This window comes from Chelmon rostratus, chromosome 8 (genome assembly GCF_017976325.1).
Source record: "Chelmon rostratus isolate fCheRos1 chromosome 8, fCheRos1.pri, whole genome shotgun sequence".
NCBI classification, from domain to species: Eukaryota; Metazoa; Chordata; class Actinopteri; order Chaetodontiformes; family Chaetodontidae; genus Chelmon; species Chelmon rostratus.
Genome location: NC_055665.1, coordinates 7,070,460 through 7,085,088, shown reverse-complemented (window position 1 = coordinate 7,085,088; position 14,629 = coordinate 7,070,460). Strand labels below are relative to the sequence as shown.

Below are 14,629 nucleotides of genomic sequence, written 5' to 3'. Positions count from 1 at the left end.
AAAGAAGCACAACGTCTGCACTGACCCCCATACTTGAATAATGATTTGGTTTTACCCTGCATTCTGGTGGGGTGCGCGTTCATTGAACAGCGCTGATAATGAGCCAAGGGAAGAGGATTCACGCGGAGCTGCCGGAGCGTGAAATGAAGGGACAGCAACGGTAACAGAAGGGATGCTCATCCTGCCTACCAATACACACACACACACACACACACACTCGAAGAAGAGCACAAACACACAGAAGAACAGACACACATCCTGAGAGCCATTAGCTGAAGAGGAAATACGAACTTTGCATCTGTGCGATGTGGTTGAGATGCTCAGGCGAGAAACAAAAAAACAGTTCAGGAGTCATTTTTTGTGAACTTGCTTGGACCACAAACAAAGATAACCAAAGACCTTACACGCTGGCAGTGATATTGCCCACTGAGGCAGACCGCTCCCCACTAAGACACCTGGCTCTGTCCATCTAAACCCTTCCAAATCATAGCATGACACCAGATACCTCAGCTTGTGTCCTCCCCCTATCTCCGACAATCTCTTTCTCCCTCTGCCTGCAAGATGACCTCAATATCTCAGCCTGTGCCGTGGTCTAGCCTTGAGGTTTAATAAATGGTGACTTTATGAAACGAATCAGCTGCAGTGAGGAGCTAAGAAGCAGCCCAAGGTTTGTTAAATCGCCGCCAAAAGTCAAAGACATTTTAAGCAAGGCGAACAGGAATCGACAGATGAGACCCAAAATGACAGCAATGCACCTCTTAATGGACAGGAAGTGTGGGTTTTAAATGAGAGGAGAGTCTTTGTGGAATCATGGTTTGATTACAGGGAATAATGAGAGAGGCTTCAGAATTCTAATGAACGTCATGGATTGCTAATCAAAAGATTTTCAAACTGCATAGAGGAAAGTCCCGAGAAGTGCCAACTACACTAAATAATAATTTATCAGCTTTTAAATAAAGGCTAATTATGCCTTTTCTCCTTTTCTTTGTGTTTGTGAATGCAAGAGTGTGGTTTCTGTGTGGAATGTAGGCTATATTCCTGCTTATGTATTCATATTTTGAATGCGTGTATTATTGCATTTGTGCACCAGTGCATGTGTTGCTCGTGGCTGCGTATACAAGCAGTTACAGCATCTCGCCGTCTGTTGCTCACGGCCGTGAACGTGTACGTTTGTTTGCTGACATACCGGTGGAGAACAAGAAAAGAGGACAAACTAATGACGCCTCAAAAGAAAACTGGCCCTGAAAATCTCCCGCTAAAAGCTGTAATCGCATTAATGGGTGTTGCTGCTGCTGTGCTATCTAGGCCGGCCAAGGATCCCAGAACTGGCTCCATCTCCCTCTTTCTCTCTCTTTGAAAGCCTTGGAGGAGGGGCGTAGCACATTAGCCATTGTGTCCGATGTTCAAAAACTGTCACAAGCTTTCGTTTATCTGCGGTTTTTACCCCAGAGTAATGTTGCATAGCATCGCCGTGCTCATGCATCCTGTCTTAGACCCAGACAGTCCTCAGCTCAAGCCCTCAGCTGTTCCCTTTCAAGTGCTCTGTACTCTACACACTAGACTTTATTTAGGTTAATTCAATTCAGTTCCAGGGCTTGGGGCTTGGAGACGGGTGTGACATGCTGTCATAAATACACACTACCCCACATACGCAATTACAGACACACACGTAGAGAAAAGACGTTCCCTATCACATAATTTAACCACAGGGACACAAACGCCGCGCACACATTTTGATTGAATGAATGATGAATGCATACGCTGAATGCTCCAAACAACATTGCAAAGGTTACAAACCAGCGGGGAGCTATTCCCATTTCCCTTCTCAATTCCCATTTTCACAGCTCGATTGGCACCTCGCATTCTAAAACCTGTATCACCCTGCCTCCACTCCCAGGCGCCGCGCAACACGATAACCAGGTCAACACATTCAGCCCACACTTCCGACTCACGGGATCAATCACAGACGCCGGTTTACGCACACGTACGCAAACACGCTCATCGATGAGCCAAAACCAGCACAGATGAAGGTTTGTCTGACTTCACTGTGACAACAAACGCAGCACAGAATCACTCGGAAGACACAAATGTGACTTTATCTCGGCACACAATGTCGAAATGCACACAGAGAAACACGCACATATCTAGCATCTATGTACTCTCTGCGATTCATGCACATAAACACGACTCTGTAACTCTGACTGACCTCTGTTGCTCACTCTGAATGCTCAGTTTCCACTCAAAGTATAGCTTTGACCTTTGTGCAGGTTCACTAAAAGTGAAAACATGGTGGAAGTCAACAGGACGGGACAAGCATCTATATCTGACAGATCAGACAAAGTATGAGACAAACAGCTTTAGCTTCACACACAAAGCATGGCAAGCAATCATATTATTATTTAGATATGTATTTGCTGCTAATTGATAAGAATTGATTATCCTTTGACAGCATCATCTGATAACGATGATGAACATACGATGAATTACCTGATCTGATACAGCTGCTTTCATACTAGATGAGATTTTGAACCCAAAGTTTATGAGTATTGATATTCTGTTGTGAAAATGGCTAAATCAATCAAATTAAATAGAGTACATGGCGGTAGATGGTTGTTCTGGTTATTCTATGGGCTTCTACAGATAAAGCCATGTTAAGTGCACATCTGCTGCATCTCATTAACGGGACAGTGGGAGTGTTGGGTGTAAAATGTAAACATCATCTGGCTGAATGACAGCATGTGTCTCCCACCCTTTGATGTAATCCACATTATTTATCCCTTTCAGGCGATTAATTCAAATGTCGCCAGCCAAACACAGCAGACGTGATCAAACAGAACAATAATGAGTCCGGAGTGCAACCAGCAGCGTGCTGTTGCGTGGCCAAAGCAGAATCTTCAGCCATCACTTTATATTTCTGGGCAGCTTTTGGTTTTATTGATCCCCATCTCAAATTCTGCTTTTTCTCTGCTCCCCCCTGGGGACCAGCATGCAGGCCGAAGAACTGCACCCACCAGGAGGACTCAGGACTCTTGCCCATTGACACTCTAGAAAGAAGGGCGCTTGCCAACAGGGAAGCTTAAACCAGCGGCTACCCAGCAGACTCTAAATGCGCAAACGCACACGCATGCGAATCCCAGAAGAAAGCTTTTTGTCTGGGCTGCTTTGGTGCATTAGTAGAACAAAAATGAATTCGTTTGTGAGAGAGACAAACCCTGAGTTTATATAAAACACGGCTGGGCCGAGTATGAGCAGAGAAATGATAAATAATCATGTAGAGCAGTGCTGGTGGTGAACACTGCAGAGGCGCCTGGTGCTGGTGTGGACACGAGCATATTGAATTACCCTGCTCACTGTTGTCTGCAGCAGATACAGTCTGTCCTGGCAACTGGTATCTCTCGACCTTGCTGTGACCTGCTGTTTTGGCATGAAAACGGAACCCCCATCTCCATACCATGCATGCATACACACCCACACGCTTGCATGCTGTCGAAATACAGCCCGTCGGAGCCTTTGTCTGTGCGCCGCATTCAGCCTCGGGTCAATGACATTTTTAGGAGTATAAAAATTTATGGACATGCCTGAGGGATTACCCACAGGAAAGCACAGAGCTTGTAGACCATCAATTCACTTAAAAGCGCCCTGCAAATACAGAAATCTGTTTAGCTCATCTGTGGATAACACTTCATCCATTGCTGGCCCATAGGCAGACATTCATATAATTCCCTCCACTTGCGGACCGGTGCTTTTGTCTCTGTGCTCTTGTGCATTGTGTCTTTTGTCTGCAAAAGCGCTGCAAGCCTCTTGCTCAGTACTCACGAGACATCTATTATGTGATTTGTATTCTCTTGACTTTTACATGCGCCTGTTTGTAATTGCACTTGCTACCGGCAGACACTTGTGACTGGAGCTCTATTGAGCCGTACGACGTTAGCCTGCGTAGTCCTTGCAAGGCTGTCTTTGTACTGTTCATCTATTTCACATTGCCCTTGACGATCAAATAAACACAGAGAGGAGGGAAAGCTACTTCTGAAGGCATGATTGGCGTCAGGACGGATAACAGCAGAGGCTATAATGAAAGCCATAACAATAATCCGTTTTAACGGAGGCTGCCGCGGTTTGGAAATTGAAAGGAGAAGGAGAGAGGCATTGCACAAGGTTGGAAGGGGGAGGGGAAAAGAGATAGCCAGGGTTAGGTGAGGTCCTGGAGAGAAAAGTCATTGAGAAGGAAGAAAAGTTGTTCTGAAATATGTAATTACAGGATGTCGTGAGGAGCAGCGGTAGCATACAAGCAGTAGTACTGGGTGGTAATAACAATAGCGCTGGCGTGAACAGTAGCAGTACGAGTAGCATCAATATGAAGAGGAGAGAATGGTGTGAGGACACAGTCAGTGATGCTGGGGCAGAGAGCAAAGCAGAGGAAAGACACACCCGCATAATTAACACCGGCATGCTGCAGCCAATTAAATATTTACAGAGGCACTTCCCTCCGACACCTTGATGATGAAGAGCGGCAGCCCGAGGATTATCAGATGCCGGGTGCCTCAGGCGGGAGACAAGGGGTTGGGGGTGGGGGATTAAACATTAACCGGCACAGATATCCCTTTCTCTTCCTCGTCTGATCCCATTTACTCTGAGCGGCCCAAATCCAAGCTCATGTCCACCTCGCTCAAGCCCCATCTTCCTCCCCTTTCCCTCTTCTCCTTCACTCCGCTACTCATTCGGCCCCTCTGCTCCCTATCGATGAAATCCCCGACTCCTCCCGACCTCCCTCCACCCTCTGCACCACCTGTCAGGGACAGAGCAACAGGAGAGCAGGGTGAGAGATTGGACAAGGAGTGAGAAACCACCTGGACGCCTCGCTCAAACAGCACAACAAGATGGATATGCAGGTCGCCTGCGTCTCACAATTGCTGGTGAAGCAAAATGGATGTCAGCGGGATTCCGCTTGACAGGAAATCTAAGAAATGTCAGAGAAGTCACGGCGAATGAATTGTTTTGAGTCTGTCTGGTAATGTCATTTCCCCCCCTCTCAGGCCGAAGACGTTTTTGTCCTGTTGAGGAATGTGGTGGAATGACCACAATGAGTGTTTACATGACGGTGGCTTATAGCGACATTAGCTGCTCTGTTGAGCTCATTCGGAGGCCTCAGGAGGATTGGCTGGACTAGCTGCTCATCATTCAAGGTCATATATTTAGCTGGTCTAACCCCGTATTCCAACTATTCTGACACGCATAACTGCTAACACGGCTTGATCTCAGAGGCATGCCAAAACCATCAACATTTACAGAAAAGCAGGGCATCACCCTCGGGTGTCTACCAAAGATGTGACATCTGCCCCTTTTTATTGTACACATGCTGCATCCACAGTTCTGCCTCTGGTCGCTCTGCCCATCCCTCCCTCCCCTCCAGCATCTCTTCCTCTCCCTCCTTCCCTCCCTCCCACTCACTAATCCCTCTTCACACATCAATCAATAGAGCACTGCAGAGTGCACAGAGCCATACAGTACTCAATGCAGCAGTTGTACAACTTCAATGGGCAGCCACAGACCTTTACCATTGAATCGAGAGCGGGAGAAAAGCCGAGCGTGCTAAAACCAGGGACGAGCCCCACTCCGCTTTCTTTTACCCCCCATTTTCCTTGGACCGGAGCCTAAACCCCTTAGCACTGTTGAAATCAATACAGTAGTTAAACTGTTACTTCCTCTCCCAGTGAGTACACACACACGCCCGCCTTACACAAGGCCCTGTAGACTCCCCTAAATACACCCTGTGCACTGGTAATTTGACAGACTTGTGGGCAAGTGCTGTCACTGCTTTAAAAGCGAAGCTTTAAATACTGATTCACCCGAAGTAGCTCAGCATTTAATATCCTCTCACAATAACATTCTGTATAAGCAACAAAAACAGAAGAGAATAGGTCATCTATGAGCAGTATGGTGCCTTTCATGGCACTGAGGAAATCTGAGAGGTGAATCCACACTTTAGTGTTATATTATAGACTATGATAGATGGATGGGCTGAAATATTAGCAAAATATTATGTCTCAGTCTCATTGTATTCATGTCTATTATGCTGGACATTATATTTGAGAAAACCAGATCCCAAACACTGCTGTTACTCAGCATCACAATTTATTGGTCACACTTACGTTACGATCCCTTTTGACCATCAAAAATAAATTGTGATGATGAGCAAGAGCAGTGTGCAGGCGATTTTCTAACACACCTGCACACACACCTGAGAGAGCTGGATGTGCCAATATATCCTGCAATAAGAATCTGAATTATATCAAAGGTGGTCTGTAAAGTTTGTCATGACCCGTGCCTTGCACGCCGGTTTTTGTTTAGTTTCTCTTGTTGATTCTTGCCATTGCCTCATTTAGTTACTTTTGTCTCAGTCATGCCATGTTTTGTATTAGTCTCTATCCTTGCCATGTCTTGTTTGTATTTTGTTAAGCTTCCCATTGTGTCTTGTCTTTGCCTGGTTTTGGTTACTTCCTGTTTTATTTTGAAGGTTCATGTCATGTGTCTTTGGGTTGCTTTACTTCCTGTGTTTTCCCTCCCCTGTGATTGTCAGATTGTTTCCACCTGTGTCTCATTAGTGTTCCTCCCTAGTGTATTTAAGTCTGTGTCTTCCCTTTTGTCTTTGTCGGGTCGTCGTCAACACTACCTTGTCTATGTCTCTTGCCAAGCCCATGTATTCTTGTAGCCCATGATTCCTTGATTTAGCCCTAGCCTGTAAGTGAGTGTTCTTTGTTGTTTTTCTTCATGTCTGTGCCGTGGATTGTGTGATTGTCTCCTTGGTTTATCTCTGTCCTTTGTTTGCCACAATTCCCGTAAGTTTGTTTCTTGTCTTTGTTCCTGTTTAGGCCTTGTTTTATGTTAGTGCTCCACCATCCTTGTGTTGTCTGCGTTAGTTGAGTTTCCAACCCATAGTCCTTTCCTGATATTTGTTTGTAACCTTAATAATCTAGTTTCCATTTTCCTTTCATAGTTATAGCCTTGCCGATTTGTTTGCCTCTTGTAAGAGTGATTTTCTGTTTGACTACGTTTGTTATTTAGATTTTAGTTTCTCCATTTTCTAGGAAGATATTTTGAGTTAGTTTTTCATATCTAGTTCTTTCAGTTGGTCAGTTCCCTTTTTTTCATAGCCCTTTGTGCTTTCCTCCTTTCAGGAGCGTTTTTGGTTTTCTAGTTTTGTAGCCATAGTGTTTTAGTTTTGTCATGTTTCATGTATGTGTGTTCTTGCATTGTCTTAGTCATGCCATGTTTTATGTTAACATCAGTTGCTAGTCTCGTCTGTGTCCTAAGTGTCTTGTTCCAAGTTAGTTGTGTTTTCCCCGAGATTTGGTTTATGTTGAATTAGTTTTGTGTTTAATAAATTCATTTATTAATTGGAATCCATAGTTTACGTCCCCTTTGTTTGTCTGCATTTGGGTTCAACCCCTAGTTCCCCTCTTAGTTCCCCTCCTAGTTTCCCCTTAAGTCCCCACCTTCCTGACAAAGTTTTCATAAAAAAAGACGCAAAATGATGTTCACATGCAGTGCAATGTGTTGTGTGTATCCTTGAGGTCTAACCGGCTCATTGATTTAATTTCCTTCCACAGAGAACATTTGCAAAGACATTTATTTTATGTTTGAAGCCGGAATTGCAAAATTTCTCCTTCCCTGCCTTTTTCTGGTGCATTCCCGTGTTGCTTGCTGCCTCAGTCACTGGCTGTTGAATAGTGTAAAACCGTCTGCAGGAATGTGCATTGGGTCCACGAGCGCATATAGAAAACCACAAGATAAACACAACAGCGACCTGCTCTTCAAAACATCGCTCCATATCTCCAGCAGTGGTGGAAAAACTCCACAGGGTACCATATTTATGTCATGAATACGTATACATAACATGTGGCAATATGCAAGATCATGCAAATTGAATGAAAAGTTACAGCATTTGTAATTGACATGCTGGATCATTTGTCAGTGCCTTTAAAATCTGTTTCAGATCACTGTTATACAAATGAAACAGTTTTCTCATCTGAGACGTCTGCAAACAAAAACACTGGGAACAAACAGCAGTCTCCCGTGTCTACAACAACAACATCACCTGACTTCCTTCTTTGCACCTGATGAGCAAGAGCCATAATCCCTCAGGCCACTAGAGGGCTACGTCATTTGATGGAAACTTAATTACTTTTCAGGATTCATTGAAACGGTGCTGTCATTTTTCTTGGGGGGACTCTCACGAAATCACACATGTTGAATGTGTTGAATATAACGAACTGTGTTCTTGTGTTTTGCATGACATCAGACTCATATGCAAAACAAACACTTAATGAGGATTTGCTTGGAATCACTGCTTCGCACAACAGAGTTGATAAACCATAATACTGAACTCTTACACATCCTGATACAGTAATGTCAAAATATGTAAGTAAATAACAAAGGTGTAATAAAACCATGAATATGTTCTGGTGTTCCATATTTTTGCTGTTTGGAGCTCTGTCAGATGCTGTGAGACTGAATATTTCCAGCCATGCAGTTAGGCTTTCAGCACAGTGGTGAGGCTTACCCTATAGTTTACACTTGAGCCTCTAAGAGGCTACAATAAAAACAGCAATTACCAGGCGATAGTGACAGGAGACAAAGGAGTGTAATAGCATGGGAGCAGTTATTTTCGATAGGACCATTGGCTGTAAAGTGGAGTCAAAAAGAATGAGGCATCAAAAAGTCAGAGTGTTGGGCAGTATGTGTGTGAAATGGATGACCAGGCAATACAAGCTGCCAATGCTCATTTATGACGCACTTGAAAAGTAGGACTAATGAGAAAAACAGAGTTTGACGAGAGCTTGAGAATTACTTCCATCATTGTTAATCTGGACATTAACTTATACCGAAAGAGCTGAAATCATGCAATTTCCATTCAGCGAATTCTGAACAAAATCTCGAGTGGAGCTGAATAAAAAGATCTTATTCTGCTTTTGTTTCAATTTTTTGCACGCATAAGCCTTTACGGCACCACCACTGACTTAGCTTATTAATCCCCCCCCCCCCCCCCCCCCCCCCATTCATTTCATACTGATAATGACATGTTTCTGTGAAAAAATATGCAATATACTCAAACAGAGTAATAAGACCAGTTAATTGTGATGACTGAATGGAGGGCAATTAGCCGCTGTCTGAAGCCGCCATAGTAATGAGCAATCTAAAATAAGTCATTCTTTGTCTGTGCCTTTTGCAAACAGCAAAACAAGGGGGAACAACATTTTGGCTACAGGCGAACAGCAGCATTTTCACATCAACACACTCAATCTAAATGAATGCACAAATAAATGAGAGTACTGCTGGAACGCGGTGGTTTGAGGTGCACCTGGGTTACATCAAAGCACATGTGTGTCGACGGATTCACGCGTGTTTATATCCTGGCGCGTGTCTGAGTGAGCATTTTTAAAAGAGCGTGTTGGACCAGGCCGCATGCATGTGTGTTTGTTTATACGTGAGTGGGCTGACGTGCTGTAAAGAAACCGCTGGGCTGCCTGTCCAGGGGTCTCGCAACTTGCACCGCAGGGGGTGGTAAGAGAGTGAGGATGAAAGGAGGAGATCCATGCGGGGAGGGAAAAGAGTCGCGGGCGGGAGGAGGGAGAAGGTGAGGGCCAGAGCCCAGGAGTAAGGTGCTGTCAGGATAATTCACGGCACCAGTACTTGCTGCGAAGAACAAAACAGAACTACCTGAGGGAACAGAAACCAGCTAACACCTGCTTAGGAGGGAGCTCCTAAGGGATGAAATGGGAGAAGGAGGGGGGGGGGGGGGAAGGAGTGAGGCATAGTGCAGTGCACCAAGATGCTGGCAAGTACAGAACTGAAGTAAGCATCCGCGTGTGTGTGTGTGTGTGCGAGAGAGAGAGAATGAATGTGCATATGTGTATTTGCAAGTTTGTGCAAATCCGTTTGCTGCGTGCGAGCATGTGTGTGTGTGTGTGTGTGTGTGTGTGTGCGTGTGGGTGTTAAGTGTGTTTTCCTGCATGTGTTTGCACACTTCCGTCTGTTTGTGTGCAGTTGGATTCTGCCTGGCTGTGCCCACAGCCATCCTTACAGCTGTGGATGGGCTTCATTTGCATTCTGAATCGCGGCAGCTCTTGCCATTGTTGCTCCACTGCTGTGACTCGCCATCGCTAGCTCCTGCGCACATAGCCGCCGTGCCAGTTGTGTTTGGCTACAGCTGTGCCGGAGAGCTTGTGGCAGACATTCAAACCGCCACCGCGAGCTCGGGCCCTGGCCTGTAAGTTGGAGAAGGTTTGGTTGACGTCATTTTCTTTTGTGATCCACCTGCTTCTCTAGGCTAGGTTGTACTGTCCTTCAACAAATCTTGGAGCTCCCTTCTCTTTTCTCTCTGCATCCCTGTATCTCACCAGATGGAAGCCGGATGACATCCTGGCTAGCTTTTGGCGCCGCCGGCGTGCTGCCGCTGCTCGATTGCAGTAAAGCCCCTACCCATTCCCTCGACAGCCTGATAGTCTTGCTTACATGCTCCCTGGTTGCTCTCTTCATCTTGTGGAGCAAAGATTAAGTTAAAAATATACCCGACTTTGGACACAAGTCTCCTTTCTTTTCCACCCTCCAGCCCCTTCTTTCAGCCTGGGTGATGACATGCTTTTGGTATTTCTTTGGAGAGGCCGGTGCATTAGAAAAGAGCAATCGATAGAGAGCCCATTTAATCTTTGCAGCTGAGCAGAGCTGAGAGGAGTCTCGTGTATGACACGCTGAAAAAAATACAGAGATTCGAGAAAAGAGAGATGAGAAGAGAGGTAAAGGTGAATTAATGTGTCATAGTCTGTTTGAGGAGGAAACAAGCATGCAACCAGTTACTTGAGGCAAAGCTAAACTGTGCATTTATGTCAGCCCTAGTGGACTGAGCCACTGATGAATCTGCTGGCTCATGGTGCAGATGAAGCTGTTTTACCAAAGCCGGAGGCTATCGAGGAATATGAGGAAATCAGGGGCGTAACTAAAGCTGTGACAGAAGTAATGTGTAATTAAATACAATGCCACTGGCTAATTTGCCTTTCATTTATCTCCACACATCAGTTCCTTGTGTGTTTTCTTATTGTGTTTTCTTGCAGAAAGGATTGTATAACTCCGACTGTAGAGGTTATTAATCTTTCAGTGCACTGTTACGAACATAAACAAATTCCTAAGTCACCATAAGTTATTAGAGGGCCGTCTCCTTGGAGCTGTTTGAATTGGATTAATGCTCCTTCATGTGGAGCACTGAAAATGATCTCTGGCTCCCCTCTCCCTCATGTGTGCATGAGCTGCAAAAACAATTTTACTGCTGTGCCACAAGCACACACAAGCATGCAAAGACTGCAGACATTCCTAATGCATATGTACACACCCACCCCTAAACAGAATAGCAGGTACATACGCACATGCACATACATTCTCACTTGCTCTGTCACAAGTCATAACTGTGGATTAAAAAACAAAACAAAACAAAAAAAACCCTGCAGAATAATTTATTTTTCAAGTTTTGTACACTGCATGCAATACGCCACAGAACAAAGGGTCATCAAAACGTCGCCTCTTCCTGAGACATTAATTGAAGTATTAATAATAAAACATGCTGCAAAGATGTACTGCAAATGTCAAAGCCTGAGCAAAAATGTATGTGTGTTGCAATGAATCTTGCTCAGGTGAAGGCTTATTCTCAAATGAAAGGAATATTTCCTCCCAAAATGCTCCAAAACTGAAACTTTATGCAGTGAAAACAGAAGTATCATCCTGTTAAGCTGCGTGCTGATGTAGCAAAACAGTTTTTATCCAGTCTGTTTAGTCTAAAACACGCTAAAGACTCTCAGACAGCTTCTTTAATTTACATGTCAATCATGATTACTATTCAGCAAGTGAACAAGTGAATGTGTCATAGTGAGATCGCTTTTTAACACATCATTTCTAACCTCTTTATAAGCTGTCTCATTATCTTTACTCACTCCGTACTTCATCGGCACCGACTCCATCTGCAAATGACCCGACAAAACATTATCCAGATGTTTATTCCCTACATTTGCACAACAGTCTGGAGTAAAGGATTAAAATCAACCCCCTGAGATATAAGTTAACCTCCAGCAAGACGTGATTGTGCCTGCCTCAGTACATTCAGAGCCTGATTGAGAGGAAACTTTCTGAACAAAGACAAGATGATGGAGATGATTAGTTGAATATTTTCAAGGAAAGATCCACCCTCGGATTCTTTTACACTGTTATATAACTTATCATCAGTCTGTGATGTTCACAATGTTCCAGGAGTTATTTTGTGGCGGTGACGTGATTTACTTTTTTTTGGTTTACCCACTTTGCCTCGTCTACCTTTATCAGAGCTGACGGTTCCAACGATTGCACTGTTAGAGCAAGACAGTGAGATGTCAGATCGAGAAAATATTACGTGTGTCTTTGAAACATGACAGTTCTTACACCTGCTTTGCATTTTGTTCTACTGAGGCTACAGTCAGCTCAGGAAAATTGGCATCTCAGTCTAGTCTATGCTGATTTTTCGGCACAAAAAAAAATGTTGCACTGAAATCAAAATTACCGATTTTGCACAGTACAAAGATTAAAAAAAAAACTGCCCTGCTAACCAACTTGTGTGATGTCACATCGTCTACATTAGGCTGGTTATCTGAGCGAGTGACAAAACAAGACGATAAGAAAAGAGGCTGACGGGAAAATGAAATAAGAAAGGGAAAAGAGTCAAAGCAGTGGCTTGTTCCTGACCTCACACCTCCAGCTTAATGCTTTACCTCCTGCGGCAGTTCTCCTCTGTACTTTTATCACGGAGACTTTTTCTCAGTTTAAGCCCTTTATGCACTGAGCTGGACACATTGTCAGAATATAAATTAATCTGGATGTTTTTCTACTCTGTTTTCGCCTATGTAGCTCTCTATAATTATCCGACTGGTTCTTTTACTCTTTGTGTGCACGGCTGTCAATCTCTACGCCGTTTGGAACTGCTGCCTGTAGTATTCCTATAATATTTGGATTATATTTCTATGAACATTCAGTAGCATCTGTGTTGCAAATACACTCCCAGACCCACGGGAGTCTGGGTAACCCTAACCCTCTCAGTGGGCCATCCCCCTGTTAAAGATGAACAACGTTTCATTTGCCAAACACATCAGTTTGTCTTCCCTCTGGTTGCATTAAAAGTGAAACCACACTGTTTGAAAACATGCACAAGTATGCAAGCTGAGCAACCAAAGGGGCTTTTGTCTGATTCATTTTTACTTATCATGCAAAGACTATTTCTTCACTGCGGTACATAAACATTACTGCTTCTTCAGGATGATGACTGTTTGCATGTAGCTTAGCCTCAGCCTTTTAGCACGGTATCATATGTGGCCATCAAGTGTATAGTTACGAACCCTTTAACCAGGTTCTGAAGTCTGTTGCAGACAGTGAATTCAGTTCATGGAGCTATTAAATGCTTCATTTGATTGATGTATTCACATATAAGGACAATGCACGTTAATCAACATTTCTGTAAACGGGCCAGTGTTAGCCAGCTGGCTAATTTACAGCTGCAGTCTTTTGGCCAGATGTTTTGAAACCAGTGAGGTGATGGGTGAAATTTAAAGTTAGCCGAATTAGCTCGCCAGCTACACCTGTGCATGATTTCAGATTCGGGCCCACAGAATCAACGATCGCAGGGTCGAAATGAAGTGAATAAAAATAAAAAAACAAATCCTCATCTCAGTTCCTTCCTCCCAAATACGTTCCTCACCCTCTCTTCCCACCTGCCTCTCCATTGGCCATCGTCTTTCATCACCCTTTCCCCCTCTCCTCTCCACACCTCCCTGCTTTCTTATCTTCTCACCTCCTCGCTCCTCTCCTCTCCCCTGCCACGCCGCAGCTGATCTTCGCCACCTTCTAATTCAGCAGCTTATCTGAGCATACAAGTTCCACAAAGCTGTATGATCCCTGTCACCTTGCAGCCCTCGTGGGAATCATGAGTCAGTGCTGCGGATAGATGACAGCGTAAGAGCTGGTTGGAGGGGATGAAGGAAGGCGGGAGGTTGAGGGGGTGACAGAGGGAGAGGCGGAGGGGGAGGAAGTGCTGTCGGGGAATGTTGAGAAAGCAAGAGAATGAGGAGGAGAAAAGGAAATGCAATGAAGTGCAGAAAAGAGGGCAAAGATAATAGAAATCTGAAGGGTCACTAATGCAATAATGGCTGTGAGAGGGAAGCGAAAGATATCCTGTTAGATGGGCAGGATAAATCCATCTACCTGGTGAGTTTTCGGGTTCAGGACCTTTGCAGCGTTTAATCTGCTCTCCTACGCTTCCTGTCACCTATCACTGCAGATTATGTCAAATAAAGCAGAAATGCCGTGAAGTAATTTAAAACAGAGGCGAGAAACAAAGGTAATGGATAGAAATTTAAAAAAAAAGGATGTGAGGAAAGAGAGTGAGAGACGGAGCTTCCCAGATAAAGACGGCGACAGACAGATTGTCGCAGAGATTTAGTACAGATGTGTCACACAAATCCTGATCTTTAGTCAGACTCTGACAGGCACAAAGAACATCTTGCTGCCACACAGAGGCCCCCCGTTAGTCCTCCTCCTCCTCTTCCTCATCAGCTCCCCTCTT

General features: G+C 44.4%; 1 protein-coding gene across 1 annotated transcript in view; it reads right to left on the bottom strand.

Moving 5' to 3' along the window:
• iglon5 (IgLON family member 5) overlaps positions 1-14,629 on the bottom strand; it is an 88,883-nt gene that overhangs the window by 15,642 nt on the left and 58,612 nt on the right. The gene's annotated exons all lie outside the window — the stretch shown is intronic.